Source organism: Dermochelys coriacea, chromosome 1 (genome assembly GCF_009764565.3).
Source record: "Dermochelys coriacea isolate rDerCor1 chromosome 1, rDerCor1.pri.v4, whole genome shotgun sequence".
NCBI lineage: Eukaryota > Metazoa > Chordata > Testudines > Dermochelyidae > Dermochelys > Dermochelys coriacea.
In genome coordinates, this window is record NC_050068.2 from 52,488,205 (window position 1) to 52,507,315 (window position 19,111).

The following is a 19,111-nucleotide window of genomic DNA, read 5'->3' on the forward strand; positions in this document are numbered from 1 at the left end:
AAAAAGATTGCTGGAAAACAGGAAAAGCCTTGAGTATTGGAAGAATCTCCCCTGAAGTGCTTCTCTGGGGGCTAAGGTAGTTGGCACTGAAAAACTACCATGAAATAAACGCTTATAAGAAAAATGTAATGAGAATCTGATCCAAACAGTAAATGTAGGTACATTGTTTTGTCATCACTCTGCCATATGTAAAGTCTGAATAGACCTGGGGAAATTTCAGTATCTGAGGAAAGATCTACTGTAGATGGTGCAATGATAATGCTCATTTGTTTGCAGAAGCTGACCAAGGGCAAGGTTTGTGCATTTGAATGACCCGGGGGATAAATATAACAATTAGGTTGACTGCGTGTCATAGGGTGACATTTTTTTATATTGGCTAAACTTAAATATATTACAGTGAGATAGGCAGACTCCCACTGAATTTCAAGAGAAACTCAAGCCTGAGAAAAGTGTGGGCTGGTTCAATGAAGAGAGTGAATAAAGCAAGAGAATAGTTTTAGAGTTAGATCTGAGTCCCTTTGACTCCTTTGACAGTCCCAACATCTTGCATTGCAAAGCTAATGTTTGTTTGTCTCTCCCCCTTATATATACCTTCAGAGGCAGATTATGGTTTTGTGGGACTCTGGGCCAGAGCAAGTGAAGTCCCCTCCCCACCCCTTTCACCTACAGTCCTCCCCGACCCTCACCCCAGTGCTCCTGCTGGCGAAATGGGGTTGGGGCACAGGGGCTTGCCCTCCCCCACCCTCCCCCCAATCTGGTACTCCTGTTGGGGAGTGGGGTTGGGGCATAGGGGCTTGTTCCACCCCCCTAGCAGGCATGCCGGGTGGGCAGAGTAGGTTAGGACATGGGGGGCGCCCATTTTTCTGGGGTCCCCCAATTGGCTGGGGCCCCTGGGCATGGGCCCCGTTAGCTAATCTGCCACTGTATACCTTTGTCACTTTATAGGGCACAACCCAGATCAGTGAGGGGATGTGTCAGCCCCTACTCTGTAATCTTGAGTGCATTAAATGCTCTGCTGCTGTGACTCAGCCTGAACATTGACAGCAGCAGACATGGATGAACCCAGCATCTGTGTGTTAAGAAGCTCTGACTCAGCACTTTGCTCCTACTTGTTACACACTGGGCACATTCTGGTATCTGCCAACTTTGGGAAGCTGACCTCAACACCACACACCCCCCCCAGTCCCAAATTTTGCCAAAACCGTGTGCTCTGCAATGTCCAGTCCTTTTCTGGACCTTGCAGAGGAATAAAATGGTTTGTTTGCTCCTCTAAAGAGACAAAATGCAGTTTATCACTTTATCTGGAATAAAGTCAGTTCCATTCACACACAGCACTGGGATGGTTTAGATTATAAGTAAAACAAGTTTAATAACAAAAGGAGATAGGACTTTAAGTGAGTTCAAGGATAAAGGGTAGAGTTAGAAATGGTTATAAGAGAATAAAAGACTAAGACTAAGAGACTAAGACTTAACAAAACTGTAATCTCGGTTCAAGGTAAGAGTCTCACCACGCTTCACCCTAGCAATATGGCTGACATCCACCATCCCTTAGTCAAGATCTCTCCCCAAAGACAAAGTGCTTGGTTCCTTTGTCTTCTTAGGTGAAAGATAACTTGGGGTTCTTTACTCCTCTCTTTTATAGTCCAATCCACCTCTGAAATAGATTCCTCTGAAGGTTACCCACCAAAGTAAAGTTCTCTCAAGCTGTGCGGAAGGAGAATGGAATCTGGTGGTGAAGGAATTTCTATGCAGGTTTTTTCCCCCATAGGAATTTGCTAAAATGATCTGCCTCTGCAATCTCCTTCTCATGCAGTGATGCTCAGTAGTTCTCTCCTCCCCTTGTTAACTTAATGATTTTGTTTACCTTCTGTGTAAATACATTCCCATAGTGTTTTAATGTACCATCCAGAACCACATTCCTTTGTCTAAGGTGGGGTAACTTCAATCTTGCCTGGCAGATTCACTTTAAGAACATAATTTCCAATATGATTGTAACTTAGAATTTGTCCTCCATAAATGCACCACCCGATAATATTAATGATCAGTATGTTATTAGTTTTCTATTGATATCTTGCATGACACCATTTAGATACAGGTTATAACATTCGTGATTTGGGGTACACTGAACTGGTTGGGCCAGTTGAAACTCACTGTCAGATAGCAGTGAGTCCATGGCTCTCTTGCATTGGGATGCTGTTAGGATCACAACCTTAATCTCACCTTTTATTGTTTCATTGTTGTTGTTTTTTTCCTCCTCTCAACTACACAGTGTCATTGTTTTCATCAAGGTATAAATACCCGTTTCTACCTCACAGATACATTCTGGGCATAAGATAGTGTTTTTCAGTCCTCTCTTTCTTTCCATTAATAACATCTATATTTTTTATGCTATTTGCCTGCAGTATATATGGTCTCACTTGATGACATGTTCCATACATGTAGGCCATTATTCATCCTTTCATTTTAATAAATTCACAAGCAATACTGTTTTCAGCTTCTACTCCTTACAAAGTGTGCAAATGAGTGAAGCAGATATTCCTCATCTGTGTGTGTAAAGTAGACAGAATATACAGACCCTCCTTCTTTGATGAAAAAGTGATCTTTGATGAAATGATGAATGAAATAGTTCTGCCTAGAAACTCTGTTTACTCTTATTTTACTAATCCTGTACATCTTATTCTCTGGGTGCCCCGAATGCAAGTCTCTTCAGATTTTGAACACTCTTTCAGACATTTTCATCCCTGCTAGTTTAAAACTGAGGTAAGCCTAAGTGTGCTGGAAGCAAAATCTAAATACTGAAGATTGATTCTGACATCGGATACCTTAAACGATGCTGATGAAAATAGCTGGATAGCGAACACCCTGTGCAACTGGCTAATGTTCATTGCATTCTTCCTTTTTTGGGTGAAGCAGAAACACCAAGGCTCAGTGAGACAACGTAATCTCCCGATTTAGAAACATGAAATACCTTCTGGATAAGTCAAGTGTTTTCCATGTTTGTTGAAGAGAAGGCTGAACTCTCTTTAAGGAGCCTCACACCCACTCAGGTTTCAGACTGCAGTAGACTCACAGATAAGAGTTAAAACAGCAAGGGGTTTCTTTCTGGCCTGCTTGTCTGGGGCCATAGTCAGAATACAAGGTACTCAGTGTGATTGCATTAGCATCTGCATTTGGGAAAGAAGTAGCCAGAAAGTGTGGAAGAGAGTATAAATGAGTTGAACCCATCTTTGCCTGCTGATTTCTAATCATTTTTACTTTAAAAGGGCCATTCTCATCTAGGACAGCTATTATGACACATTTACAGCTGAGATAAATAGCTTGTACACTTACCTCCCCCAGCTCCCCAGTTCTCTAAACAAATATAAAATGTCCTCTGAATTTAATCAGGGTGTTAGCAAAAATAATGGCAGAAATAATCCCCATCACCTTGTGAACACGTCACATTTGCAGGACTACCTCTGTTCCCTCTCTGATCTTTCTGGATGTGTCTAGACTGCAATAAAAAGCTTCAGCACCAAGTCTCAGAGTTTGGGTCAGTTGACTCTGGCTCAAGGCGCTATAAAATCACAGTGTAGACGTTCGAGCTTAAGATGGACCTGGGCTAGGAAAACCAGCAAGGGGGATGAATCTCAGAGGCTGTGCTCCAACAGAGCCTGAACATCTACACTGCAATTTTATAATCCCACAGCATGAGCTCCAAGGCCCATATCAACAGACCTGAGTCAGCCTTGGCTGTGCGGCAGGTCTTTTATTGCAGTGTACACGTACCCTCTGAGCATGGGCCTCAGGAGTCAGGCCTTCTGCCTTTACCTCTCCTTGGGTGGAACCATGCACTTCTCCCACTCTTAGGCTCTGGGCTAAAGTGCCATGTGTATCAACTCAGGTCCAACTGGATTCGGCACCTGCGGTTCTTCCCCTTGGGAATCTGTGGCCAATGATGAATATAAAGATGAGACACCCTTCTTAAACCAAAAAATTGTTTAAATGTAATTTTAGAAATAAAGCATGATTGAAGAGAAAACAGGATTTAAAATAGCAAACTGTCCATATGCATGTCAATCCTATCTAAATGGTGGTCCAGGCAGGTTGAGCTTCTTCAGACACCCCAGCAGGTCCTGGGAGTGAGCCTGCACAACTTCTCAGAAACAACTGCTTCGCCTGGAGTGAGAGGGTCATTTCTGATCAATAGCTAAATTTCTCTTTCTTCTCAGTTCCCGGGCTTTTCAGCCTGCCATCCAAAATCAGTTTGTTGAGCTCAAATGGAAGGCAAGCCATTGTCTGGTATTAAACTGGACAGTCCTCTTTTTGAGAGGTTTGTCCTCTGTCTGGTATTGGTACGTATGAGGTCACACTGGTAGGGTGGAGTCACACCAGCAGGGGTATCCTTTTACTGTTCCCCAAAATACAGGAATATCTGGTATTCTGGGGCAGTATGAGTGGCCACCTCACAAGTCTATCTACTCAGGACCAGCGGTTCTCCCATTGTTCTGTATTAACCCCAATATGTTCACTGAAGGGTGTCTTATCTTAAGTCATTGTTTGCCTTCCTGCTTGTTTCCCAGAAACACTGCTGATTTATCCCAACATAGACATATAGTAAACAGCCCAATAACCAGGTTACATACAACATTCATAAATTATTACTGAGCAGATCCACATCTGTCACACACCTGAAATCTACTGGGGTATCATTGATCACCTTAACCTTTTAAAAAACTTTCAAAACATATAGCTGATGTACTGCCAAGACGTGATGTCCGGGATATTTGATGTGATGAAAATAATAACTTAGAAATAAACAAACAAACAAAAATGTAAGTGTGAATTACATATGCCAGTTTAAAAGAATTCTAGAAGGCAGCTGTCAAAAATTGGAGACCTGGGGTGATTTTTTCTCCATCACTAATCCCCAAAATAAGTAAGATCAGTTGTGCCACCATTCCAGTGAGTAGTCCCATTCAAGTCATTTGAACAATAGTGACTTACATCCAGGGATGATCTGTCCAACTCTATACAATTACTGTTGATATTGGAACACACCCCAAATGTCCTTGTTCTCGCACTGATCCTGAAGAGCCTCATATAAGTGATGGTCATAACGACAGTCCCTGTGCTCTCCTGAATATAGTAATTGTTCCCTGCCAGTACCCTCATGAATATAGCAACACCAAATAGAATGGAAAGGAACATAAAGAAGCTAGGGTCGTGTTCCCATACCCCTGCACTGTCCAGTCTTGGAGGACAAGAACATGCTCAGCCTTGCTAGGTTGTGGCACAGCAGCTGGTCTTTAAGAGGCACAATACCCTCTAATTAGAGCTAGTTGGCTTTTCTTTCCCACTCTGGAAAATTTCAGTGACTTTGGTAGAGCTGGAGGGGAAATTTTTTTGTCAAAATATTCCATGGAAAATTTCAACTTTTTGGTGGAAAACTATAAGTTCTTATTGGCCAGGAATGTCTCACTTTGTGTATTTGCATCTGTAGGAGGTAATCCTTGTTAAGGCCTCTATTTATATTACAGTAATGTCTAATAATAGTATGCCAGCAGGACATCTGCAGCTGCAGAATATCTCCAGTGCAGACCTGTCCTGTTTCAAATGCCTATATATTTGATATATGCTAGAGAACACTAGTAATTTTGATACACAATACACATAGTAATATATCTTAATCTGTTTTCCAATTACATATGATTTAGCACCAGTCACTGATTTTCAGATACTCCCAGACTTAATTCTTATGAAAATTCTCCATCATTCCAGTGATAGTTCAGCCATGTCCTCACCTAAGATCGCAAATCAAACTGAGCTATACAACTACCATAGAAAAGAGAATATGTGCTGGTAACGATCAAGTGTTGGGACTGAGAAATACCAAAAGCTTCACCCCTCCTCTAATACCATATACATAAAATTTCAACTCAGATTCAAACTCTAATCTAATGAGGTTTTCTTTTTGCTTAGGAGAAGAGTGAAACAACTATCGAAGACTGGACAGAGAGGAAAAAAAATCTTATTTTAAAAATAGGTTTAAAATGGACCCTAGAGAAGCTGAAAAGCAAACACTACAGGTGAAATCCCAGCCCCATTAAAGTCAATGACAAAGCTCCCATTGACTTCCCTGGGGCCAAGATTTCACCCAGTACTTCTCGTCACTTACTATCTACCATCAAACATGCTAACAGCTGGTAAAATCCCATACCTACTGACACCTTTATTTCTCCTATATTACAGTACATTGCTTAGTGACTGATCTGATACATATGGGGTTTAACTAATTAACATCTGTAAAATGCTGAGAGATTCTTGGATGAAATGGGCAGTTAAAAGTGAGCGTTGCAGTTATAAGTGCATTAAAAGTGGGGAAACTAAATTAATATAATATATAATTACAGAAGTAAAAATCTCAGAACAGTTGAATAAAGGAGAAGATGTACATTTTGTCATCCTGCTGCATTTGTTATTCTTTGAATGGTAATTTTACAGCCCAGAAGGTTTTTTTTTTATATATATATATAACCAATCTGGTCAGTAGCCACAAAGGGCTAGATTGTTGCTTTAGAACCTGCTCTGAACCAGTGTATAGCTGCACCACTGCAAGAGGGAAAGACAAAAACCTTATAAGACTAGCTGTGTGTTGCAATCCTCTTTGCTTTTTTGGAGTGCTGAGTAGATGGAAGCAGTTTGTCAATATTACATCTTAGGGCTTGTTTACAGACTTTCACAATTTACACAATTTCAGACTACAGGGGTATGGATTGCTGCATGCACAAGTGCACTGCACAGTGGACGCTGCTGGCGTGAACAGACAGGTACCTACTTTGCATTATGTAGTGCTGGCGAAAGAGGACTATGTCAACAAGTACCTTAGTTCCTGTTGACTAGTACCTTACCACAGTGGGTAAGTTACAGCACAGTGTGTTAGTTCACACTGCAATTCACACCCCTGTACTCTGAACTGCGGGGCCATGCAGATGTAGTCTTAGTCACACATTATCATGTTTCTTAGCAGCAAGTCTAAGAGCTCAATGATGGATGATTTCCACCCTTATCAAATTTCAAAACTAAACTAAAATATTAAAATTACCCCCACAATATTAAAGCTTGCTGTTCTGGACCAAGACAAGAAGGGTGGAATTTGGGATAAAGAAACATGCAGTTTTTTCTCAGGCCCTGAGGCAGATTGCAGTACTAGGGTTGCCCAGCAATTCCAAATATTAGGAAGGCCTGCACATGGCATCTAACACAACCTGTATAGAGGATCAGGAATTCTGTGTATTCAGCACAGCAAATTCGACAGTTACTCTCTTAGGCTTGTGTGAATCACATTTGCTATAGTTGGGCTATAATTTTAGACATTCGGGGTTAAATATTCAAAAGGTCGAGGCCAGGTACATATAAATGTTCATGAAAAAGTTCAACTGTGTTTGTGCTCATGATCTGATCATGCAGATGAGTTAAAGACACACATAAGATGCGTAACAAGCAATTTGTGGATGTCTTTTCCTGATTTGCAGTTAAATTGTATTAATCACGTGTGCAATCATTGATGCCCCTTTGTGAGTGGTTGTTTTGTTTTTGTTTTTGGCATGGAGCTTGGGCTGCCACAAGTAAGTTAAGTGCCTCAAAGATAAGTTCACTAAGGATGGGCTTAGTGCTCTGGAAGGACAAATTGTTGAGCACCTCTCGGACCTTTATGTTACACAGGCTTTTCCCAGTATAGGTGACAGGAGAATGCATTAAGAAATGCATAAATGCATCAGTGTATCCGCTCCTAAATGACGTCTTGTAAACCCAAGCTAAGGCAGTCACAGAGTGTGTGTCACTAGGTGAAACTGACAAAAATAATTTTCTCTCTGAGGCCTGGTTGTTGGTGGTGGTGGCGGTGTTTTCCTGATCTCCACTATAATACTTCCTACTTTGAAGCATGAGAAAGGAATCTTGGTACTGAGGTCACAGAAACAGATACACTGATAATGCGGCATTGTTTAAAAAGAAATCCTAATCTAGGTCAGTCAGACACAAACCAAATCAGTCTCTCAGTTCTACCAAACAGCTATATGCCACTGGCCTCCAAACATCCCTACATGCTGAAAACTGCAGAGGGGTAGGAAACTTGTCCACTGTTCCTCACAGGTTCTTGTCACCTGCTGGAAATGGCCCACCTTGATTATCACTACAAAAGGTTTTTTTCCCCTCCCACTCTCCTGCTGGTAATAGCTCACCTTACCTGATCACTCTTGTTACAGTGTGTATGATAACACCCATTGTTTCATGTTCTCTGTGTATATAAAATCTCCCCACTGTATTTTCCACTGAATGCATCCGATGAAGTGAGCTGTAGCTCACGAAAGCTTATGCTCAAATAAAGTTGTTAGTCTCTAAGGTGCCACAAGTACTCCTTTTCTTTTTGAGGATACAGACTAACACGGCTGCTACTCTGAAACTTGTCCATGTATGATGATGAAGCCCAGACATGAGGATGCTTTGGGAGAATATAAATAAGGGCATCAAAGAACTGACAGGTCTCTCCATCCCAGTAATCCCTAAAACATCTTTCTGTCATTTCCACCTATGTGACTAGAAGGAGTCCTGTATGGATTTTTGCTTGCATATACTGGTGCTGCTCAGGAATTACTGGCCAGCAAAGGGAAGAAAGCTATGAGGAAGTGGTCCAGGCAGAGTAGGATGGAAATGCTTCACTAGACTGGCCAAAGAATTAGTAGAGGTACAACAGGGAATAAACCTGCATTGGCAGGCAGATGGACTAGATCATCTTGTTGGATTTTTCCATCTGTAACACGTCTGATGCTTTGATTCACAGCTGCAGAAATAATAAATACCTTGACTATATGTCTGTCTGTCTGCTTTCCACACCTGTGCAGAGAGACAAATCAGCTCTTGCCAAGTTGTAGAATCTATTAAATTTCCTCCACATAAAAGGTGCAGCTCCCTCCTCCCTAAACTTAAAATTACTCTGACCCATGTCATATAGTGAAGAAAGGAAAGAGATATACGCTGGGTAGTTAACAGTTTTCTGAGAGGTGAGGGTAGTGGGGCGTTATTGTCTAATTAATGTTTTGGATTATTGTTATTGCAATAATTAAAATTCCTCAAATACTACAGAATAACTAATACTTATACTACTTCACTATAACTGTATAAGTGTTCGCAAAAAGAAAAGGAGTACCGGTGGCACCTTAGAGACTAACAAATTTATTAGAGCATAAGCTTTCGTGAGCTACAGCTCACTTCATCGGATGCATCCGATGAAGTGAGCTGTAGCTCACGAAAGCTTATGCTCTAATAAATTTGTTAGTCTCTAAGGTGCCACCGGTACTCCTTTTCTTTTTGCGAATACAGACTAACACGGCTGCTACTCTGAAACCTGTATAAGTGTTAACTATGGCTGGGATTTTCAAAGGTGCTAAAGGGAATTAGGTGTCCAACTCCTATTGAAATTCAATGGAATTTGGCTGCCTGTCAGTCTATAAGGAGAAAAATATAGGGGGAGTGTTGACTGGTTCTTTTCCACTACCCAGAATGCACAGATTCTCAGACAGACTCTTGAGCTGAAGAAATATGTCATTTATTTGCTGCTTCAATGCGTGATCAGTCCACCAAAACAAGGTACAACATAGGGTTAAATGCAAGCACGCCCACATTCAGCTGCTCACCTTAAATAAACTGTTACAAATCATTCATTGTATATTGTATAACCCCCTTATCTGCCTAGCACTAAGATTAGTTTGCTAACTCGGTTGTTTATCCGATCAGATTGCTGGCTCAGCTTTTTACCGGGCTATTCTCTTTCCTTGCCCAGACAAGCAGACATCTTTTCACATGTCCCAATACCTAAAATATACCTTCTACATGTTACATTCTACAGGGAGACTTTCAAAGGCACAAATAGCAGATAGATTCTAAACTCCCATGTAAAATCAATGGGAGTTAGAGATTTAACTGCCAGCTGTGCCTTTGAATATCTCCCTCATATTCTGTGGTTTTTATATTAATACCTTGTACCTACTTCAAATTAAAATTATTTTTAAAAATACATGTTTTACTAAGTCTACTCAATATGGCTGCAATATCATCCTCATTCAGAGTTCGTGTCATGGTTGGCAAGCTGAGCTGTTGAAAAAGCTGTCAAACTTCTTAAGTAAGAAAAAAATATTGGATTAGCAATTAGAGGACTATCTGATGAGACTCAACCCAGATAAGACTGAGATAATGCTTAGAAAATAAACCCCAGAAATAATGATTGAATGTATATGTGGAATGTGGCTACCCACCTATTAAGCAGTATTTCTCACAGAATACATGTACTATTCTTTGTGATCCATTTGATTTCCATGTGAGGTTTCAGATGTTAATTTTGATCTATAAATCCTTAAATTATTCTGGTTGTGGCTACTTGAGAGGAGAGCTAGTTGGAAATGTTTTGACTAAATATTTTTTTGTTGGAAAACGTTGATTTGTCAAAACACAAAATGTTTCCATGGGAAAAATCAGTTTTGATTAGATTTTCCTCAGGTCCAGGATGGAAATGAAAGAGAGAGAGAGAGTCAAGATTAGCCAATCAATCATAACTGCTGCAGTATCGCAACAGAGAAGAGGAAATCTCTAAAGTAGAGCTGGGTGGGAAATGGGCTTCCCATCCAACAAAAAGTTAGGGATTTAAAAAAAAAGTTCACATTCTGCACTCTGCAGACATGAGCTATGAAATACTGGACAAAGAGCTGCTTACCATAAAAACTGCATTTGAAGAATGGCATCACCACATGATGGGAGCTTGGCATCCAATACAGGTCTTCACCAACGATTAAAACCTTCAGTACCTCTCCAAGGCCCCAGTGTTGAACCAGAGGCAGTTAAAGTGGGCATTGTTCTTTTCTCGGTCCAAGTTTATGATTAGCTACATCCCAGGAAAGTGAAATGGGAAAGCCAATGCTCTGTAGCGGAAGGGGGAATACTCCTAGGGAAGCAAAGAACTGAATTCCAAGCCCCCGATCTCCCCAAGCTTGGTAACTTTGCTAATGCTACCATTCAGCGAGACCTGCTCTCCCTCATCTGGTCTGTCTTGAAAGAAAACCCATTTGCCCAAGGGATGCAGTACATGCCAATGCAGGCTAGGATGCACCATTCCATGTGGGATAGGATAACATGCATTGTCGAGTACATATATCAACCCAAGGATGCCCCCTACTGGAGGGGTTATGGCTGTGCCATGACATTCCATTGGCAGCCCACTGAAAGACCTCCTGTATGGTTGCCTGTTTTTTCTGGTGGCCCTGCATGTGGGCTGATGTCCAAGCATCCATGTGTTATACCAATAAAATAAAAACCAGCAGGATCTTATTAAAGGGGAAAAGGCAAAATGCCACATTTATTGTGAATATAGAAAGAATCATAGTAAGCAGTTAGTTATAGCTATAACATTATATTCAATCTCATATTTATTCACACATTCATTCATACACACACACACACACACACACACATAGGTTCTGCAAGGTTGTTATCATAGTTACCAGCCATAGAGTTGCTCATGCCAAGCCACTGGCCAGGTGGCCTGGACATGAGGAGGGAACAGGGCCTTGTCAGATGCTCATCTGATGCTCCTGGAAGTTGGTTTGCAGAATCAGACCCCAAAGTTCTCACTTTCTAGAGTCCATTTTTATAGGAATTTCTTCCTATGCCAGTCTATGGGAATTGCTTCATCATGCTGTTGCTGAATCAATCAGCAGATGGCACATTCCTGACAGCTCCGTGCTGCCAGATGTTAACTTGTTCTTTGGTTCTCCCATTCTTGAGGCTGTTGGGTGGATGCCAGTCTGCCCTCCGGGGGTCCTCTGGTTATTTCCACTTGACGCCTTCTTCAGCCGATGGACACTGGATTCTTAGGCTGGCACCTCCCTGATCATTCAGTTATTATCCACACCAAGCATCCATCCACATACATCCTCTTTCTCTATTTTAATCACAATTGTTAACGAAGCGAGATGAATACAACAAAAGGGTGGGGAGTCTCTGGGTGTTGTTTCTGTTGTTACAGAGTATTGCTTTGAGTCTCTCTCTGTGTGAGTAGTTGTTGTTACAAAGAATTGCTTTGAGAACAGACTATGTCTTGGAATGTACTAACACAATTAGCAGCTTGCAAGTTTCACACACAGAGGGAGAGAAACAGTACCAAAAACCAAGAGACCTCTTAATTAGTAATACCCTGGAATTCAAACTATGGGGAATCAAACTAATTTGTGATTTTAATACAGAACTACTTTAATATGATCCAACACATGGACTCCTGCAAGTGCTGTGCAAATACCGAGACCCTGAACCACACCCCTTGGCACCTTAGTATCTCTGGAGACTCTGGCTAGGCCTTGGTCTGCCATCAGGCTAGACTTTATTGAGTCTTAACATTTGTCGACTGCCTGACCAAAATAGCCGACTTCATCCTCTTCAGCCAGCTGCTCTCTGCTGACACTACCATCTAACTCTTGCTGCACAGCATGGTCTAGCTCCACAGAATCCCAGACCACATAGTTTCCAACCAAGGTCCACAGTTCACCTCTTGCTTCTGATGCAAAGTGTTCAGGTTACTGGTCATCCAGGTATCCACCTGCACTGCATACCACTCCCAAACAGATGGTCAGATTGAACAGGGGAGATAACCGGCCACACCCCTGCCATATACAGAGTTTTCTTACAACAATGCTGACCATGCCTCCATGAGTCAGAGCCCTTTCTTTGGCAATTATGGATTCCATCCCTGTTTCCACCTTGTGTTACCAGCAGCCTCTCCAAGCCCTGCTGACTGGGTCCAACAGATCCATCTCATTCAAGAAGAGCTCAAGAACCACTAAGAAGAGGTGAAGAAGGCCTCAAGAAGCTTCAGTAGTTATGGTAGGCCAAAAGGTGTGGCTTGCTGCCACATACCTCCAGACCAGGAGACCTCCTGCAAATTGAATCACCAGTTCATGGGACCCTTCCCAATATGCCAGCAGTTTAACCTGGTTATCTTCAAACTCCAGCTTCCCTTGCCTCTCAAGAAGCATCCAGTTTTCCATGTTTCCCTTCTGAAGGCCTACACTGAGAACCCTTTTCTTGACCAAACCATACCACCACCTCCAGCAGTTGAAATCCAGTGTCATAAGATATACAAAGTGTATGCCATCCTCAATTCCCAGTGGACATGAAGCAGCCTGTACCATCTGTGCACTTGGGAGCCTGCCTCCCATGTCCAGGCCCTTGGCCTGGAGGAGGAATTCCACAAGGCTCACTCAGGCAAGCCTGGACCAGCACTACCCTGAAGATGTAAGAACCTGAAGGGCTGGAACCTGGGACCATGGGAGTTCTGGCCACTGGTACCTCTGCATTACCATGAGAGCCTTAGACTGTGCTCCTATTGGAGGTTTTAGGCTGGGATCTCACAGGAGGACCCCGTGAAACTCAGTTTGACAGGAAGTACCACCCAGCAGAACCCAAGTGGTCGCCCCTCACAGCCCACTGATTGGCCAGTACTAGTACTTAAACCAGGAAGCCATGAAGGGGAGCTGTCTGAGCAAAAACACAGACTGTCTGTCTGCTCCAGATACTGCTTTTCATTAGACCCTAGACTCCAGCTTCTGACCCTGGTTTGTCCTCAACTTTGCTATTCAATCCCTGTCCGTAACCAGGCGCCTAACCCCAATCTCCTGGTAACCTGATTCTGCCTGCCTCCTGCTGCCTGCCTCTCAGTTTGCCCACTGGCCTGTCTCAGACTCTGACTCCCCAGAAGCCTGAGACAGCTTGCTCCAAATGTCTGATTCTTGATCTGCCCACTGGCCTGTCTCAGACTCTGACCTCCTGGTATTAGACTTGGCCTGTCTTCTAACTCCTACTGTGACCACTAGTTATGTCCTGGTCATGACTGGTGGCGATGAGGTGAAATTTGCATTGAGCTAGGGCAGATCATTTTTGGGAGCCTCTTTTAATGTCTTTTGTTTGATTGTTTCCATTTGTCAATAGTGCATATGCCCAGAGAAATATTAATAGTTAAAATCTCAATAAATAATTAATAAATAATAAATCAAAGTCAAAATCAAACAATGGGATACCATAATAGCAAACAGATTTCTTATATATGATGCAGTAGCATTATGCAGATCCTCAGCTGCTCTGAGACTTGTACTCAGCACAGGTGAAGAGAGCTGGGGGAAAAGTTGGCTCATCCATGGTACCTGCATGTTTCTTCATCCTCACCTCTTCATTTGACCTGCAGCCCAGGTTCATCTCTCCCACTCACCAAAATGGCCATTCACTTGACAAGATCTTCACCAAGTTCTGATTTCTCTGTTGCTGAGTTCCTCCTCTCCAATCATCACCCATTCTCTTTCAGCATTGCTCTCCCTCCACATCTCATGCCCTGTCACTTGGCTGTTCTTCCAATTTATCAGAATTGATCATTTCTTATCTTCTTTCAAACATCTCCTCCCTGTCCTTTCTTCTGTTGATATGGCTGTTGGTTCTTTCCATGCTTCATTCTCCTCCATGCTTTGTTCTATTGTCCCTCTTTCTTATCACAGGGGTCACTCTGACAACCCCCAGCCCTGGCTTACCCCCAGATCTGCTTCCTCTACTCCTCCTCTCACACTGTGGAGCAACATCCCTGAATGTAATCCCATGACCAGGCCATCTTCGTCCACTAAAATTCATTCTCCCTCCTTCAGTTCTGCCATTTTCCCAGTTAAACAATTGTACTTCTCCAGCTTAATTCAATCCACCTGTGCAATCCTAACTGCTTTTTTGCCACCTTTGATTCAATGCTTAAACCTTCAATTTTTCCTGTCTCCACTTCTCTCTCCACACAGCATCTCGCCAATTTCTTACAAGGGAAAATTTGACAGACTATGTGTGACCTTCTGCTTCCCCTTCCCTTTCTACAACACTCTCCTCCTTCTCCCCTATCAAAATACATACGTTTCTCCTCTCCTCTCCTCCTCTAACCCCTCCACTTGCCCCAGCTACCCATTCCATCTCTCATCCCAATCCCTTATTCTTCTCCTTAACTTCTCACTCTCCTCTGACTCTTCCCCCTCAAAATACAAACAGGCTTTAGTCTTCTCAATTTTCTTTTTTTAAAAAAAACAGCCTTGACTCCACTTACCTCTCCAACGACCGCCCCATCTGCCTTCTCCCTTTAACGCTAAACTCCTTGGTCACACTGTCTACAATTACTGTCTGTAATTCCTCTCCTCTAATTCCATCCTAGACCCTCCCCAATCTGGGTTCTAGCCTTCATAGTCCACTAAAACCACTCTCACCAAAGTCTCTAATGATCTCTTCTCAGCCAAAGCTCAGAACCAATACTCCATCCTCATCCTCCTTGACATGGTAACAGCCATCATCATGCTCTTCTTGAAATTGTCTCTTCCCTTGGCTTCCATGAGTCTGTGCTCTCCTGGTTCTCCTCCTACCCCTCGTATTGCTCCTTCTGAGTGTCCTTTGGAAGATCTTCCTCTTCCCCTTCCAACTTTCAGTGGAGGTTCCACAGGGTTCTATCCTTGGTCCCCTTCTCTTCTCCTGATCTAGCACAAGGACTTTGTCTCTGGGTAAATCTCATCCACAAACAGAAATTCAACAACTATCTCTTGGCCTGTCTCTCTGACATCTCCTTGTGGATGTCTAGCAATCAATTAAGTTCAATATGGCTAAAAGAGAACTCAGCTCTTCAAACCTTCCCTTCACCTCCAAGCTCTCCTCACTGTCTCTTTCTCAAGCACATGTCTCACTGTGGATAACACCAGCATCCTGCCTATCACTCAGGCACAGAGCTGTCCCTTGAGTACAGTGAATCGGGGTGATCACCCCAGGCCCTGAGCTCTGGGGGGCTCTGCTCTTCTATAAATTCGTGAGGAGGCGGGCAGGAAGGTGAGGCGGGAGGTGGGCGAAGTGAGGAGGTGAATGGGGAGATGAGCAGCTGGCAGCAGGCAGTCAGGCGGGCGGGGGGGGGTGAGGAGGAACCCCCCTACCAGGCCCAGAACCTCCTGCCCGCCAGCATGCCCCACCAATCAGCACCTCCCTCTCCCTCCCATCGCCTACCACCTGCCCCTGATCAGATGTTTTGCAGCATCAGGAGGCTCTTGTGGGGAGGGCAGAGGAGCGAGGGCACAGAACGCTCGGGAGAGTGGAACTGGGTGGGGAAGAGGCAGGGCAGGAAGAGGCGGGATGAGAGTGGAGCGGGGGTGGGAAGAAGTAGGGCAGGGGTGTGGCCTTGGGGAAAGGAGTGGAGCGGGGGCAGGCTCTGGGTGGAGCCGGGGGGGGGGGGGAAGCACCCCCTGGCAGATTAGAAAGAAACTCGGAGCCTATGTCCCAGGCCCCGCACCCGCCCTAGGGACAGCCCAGCTCTGGCATATAACCAGATTCAGATCTCTTTCTAGGCCCTAACATATAGGCTATATAAATGAAGTTTGCAGATTCTTTCTATGATATGGCCTTTTCTATCCATCCAGAACTAAAACTTTCATCCAGGTTCTCATAATCTTGCACATCAGTTAATACAATGTCCTTCTCTCTGCACTTGACAAATGTAATCTTGCCCCATTTATATCCATTCAGAATTCTGCTGCAAATATCATTTTCCTAGCCCATCACTTTGACGTCACCTCTTTTTTTGTTCCTCCTTTGGCTTTCCCTTCTCTATTACTTATATGTCCTATACGTACCCTACCTATCATCTCATCCAGCATTGAAAGGTTGATTCCCATCTCTATTTGGCCCATGATGCCAATTTGCATCAATCTTATCCTATTCTTAGACTGCAAGTTTTTTGGAGCAGGGACCAGTGGCTTGTTCTATAGCACATATAGCACAATAGCACAATGGGATGCTGATCCGTGACTGGAGGTGCCAGGTGCTATGGTAATAAAAAGAATAAATAATAATTGAGTCTGGTGTGTCTTCTCCACTAGTGGCTACAAGTGGGTGCTTCAGAGAGAGAGGTCATAGGCGCTTACTCTGTGGGTGCTCCAGCCCTGGAGCACAGAAAAAAATAGTGGGTGCTCAGCACCCACTAGCCACAGCTGTTTGGAGCTGACTGGCAGCTGGGGGAGAGGCTTGTGGAGGGCGAAGAGCAGCAAGCAGGCAGGGATCTGGCGGAGGGGTAGAGCAGAGGCAGGGCCTGGAAAAGGGGTTGAGTGGGGGCAGGGCCTGGAAAAGGAGGCAGAGCAGGGGCGTGAAGAGGCAGGGTGAAGGCAGGGTCTCAGGGGAGGGGTGAATGGGGGGTAGGGCCTCAGTGCAGATGGTGGTGAGCACCCCCCGGGAAAAGAAAAACTCAGCACCTCTGCTCTAGTTCACTGTGCAGTATTACATTATGGAGGGAGATGTCTCTTTCTAATCCCAGCTGTCATGATCAGCTTATGCAAGAAAGCCTAAGAACTGATGGCATTCATAACTTGTAATGTGAGTGCAGATGCTCTTCTTTGGAGTTATACATTCTTTTGGAAAGATTATTTTTGTTTAATGAGTCACAAATCCATAAAATCAGCTCTGTGGTATTTAGTGGATGCCAGATAAAGAAAATAGAAAAGATATATTGAAGTCTTTTATAGCATTAGGAATAAACTATTTGACTGCAAAGGAGACCGGTAGGGATACAGTATAATGAATCAAAGAACATATCACTGGGTTTGTTTAATTAGTATACTGAGACCTTGGTGGTACAATCTCATCTTGCTGGGCTCTCACACAGCATTTATATCCATCGTTGCCACAAGAAATTATGCTTTTCGCTCTCCTTTAGAACTTGTATGTGAAACTTACCCATATATAGAGTGGAAGCACAAGGTCTATGCACAATTGAAATCTGATTTAGAGCTAAAATGCTCAAAAAGTTGACATTTCAACCATTTTTTTGGTCAAATTTTCAATTTTTTGCCAAAAACCTCTTGACATTTTTTACAAGTTTTCATAGACATTTTTCATGTTTTTTGACAATTGAAAAGTTCATCGAAATTTTGACTTCTTAAAAAATTTCAAAAGTTTGAAAAAACAGTAGAAGATTTTGAAAGTGTCCAGTGAAACTTTTTACTGTTGGTTTGTGTGGGGAGGAGAGAAGGGGGTTTCTGACCAGTTCTCAACCAGTTTTACAGACTTAGTTTATGTATAAGTGATCTATAGGTCTGGCGCTAACCCTGTATCAAGGTGAATTTCAGCCTGTAAGAATATGTGGGAGGGGGTCTGGCTTATTTAAATATGACTGTGAGGATGGGTCATACTGTACGTCACAGTTCTATGATGAGCCATTACTATCACACAACATTTAATCTATCATTATCCTATGGCTGTACTGCTTTATAACTTTGATTTCACTTCACCTGTGTGAAAATATTGAAGTAAAATAAATAAAATGTGAGGAAGGAAGAAAGCTTATGAGTCAATGTGTTCTAGTGATTGGAGCGGAGGAATGGGGATCAAGTCTTTTTTCCTTTCCATTATTGATTTGCTGTGAGATCATGGAAGTCACCGAGGCCAACCTTTACAAATGGGTATGCATGAAGTCAGTGACAAAAGGCCATGATTAGGGCTGGTCAGGTGTGTATTTGTTTCAAAGAAACTTTAATTGAAAAAGTTTTTCATGTCCAGAATGAAATCTCTAGCTGGATGGACAGATTAATGGAGTTCTCTCTGCCCCCCTTCTCCCCCATATATACACTTCAGTGGAAGTATTCATGTGCTTAAAGCTATATAGGGTCAGGTCCCAAGCACAGAATTTGGCCTTCACAATGGAAAGTAGCTAGGGGCAGAATGCTCAAAAGGAATTAGGTTCCTAACTTCCATTTGGGAGTTACAAGGTGAAATAACTCCTTCTGAGCATTCAGCCCTGGATGATTTGCAACATATGTCAAATTTTATGATAGTGATTATGTAGTGGTTAAATGTTCACCACAGGTGAGAAAGAGATAGGGGTGGCCTAGTGGATAGCGCTGGAATAGGACTTAAATTCTAATCCTAGTTTTGCCTCTTGTTTGATGGGTGATCTAGGCAAGTCACTTCATCTCTCTGTTCCTCAGTTTCCTCATCTGAATATAGGGATAATGATACCATTCTCCTATGTGAAGTGCTTTGAGAT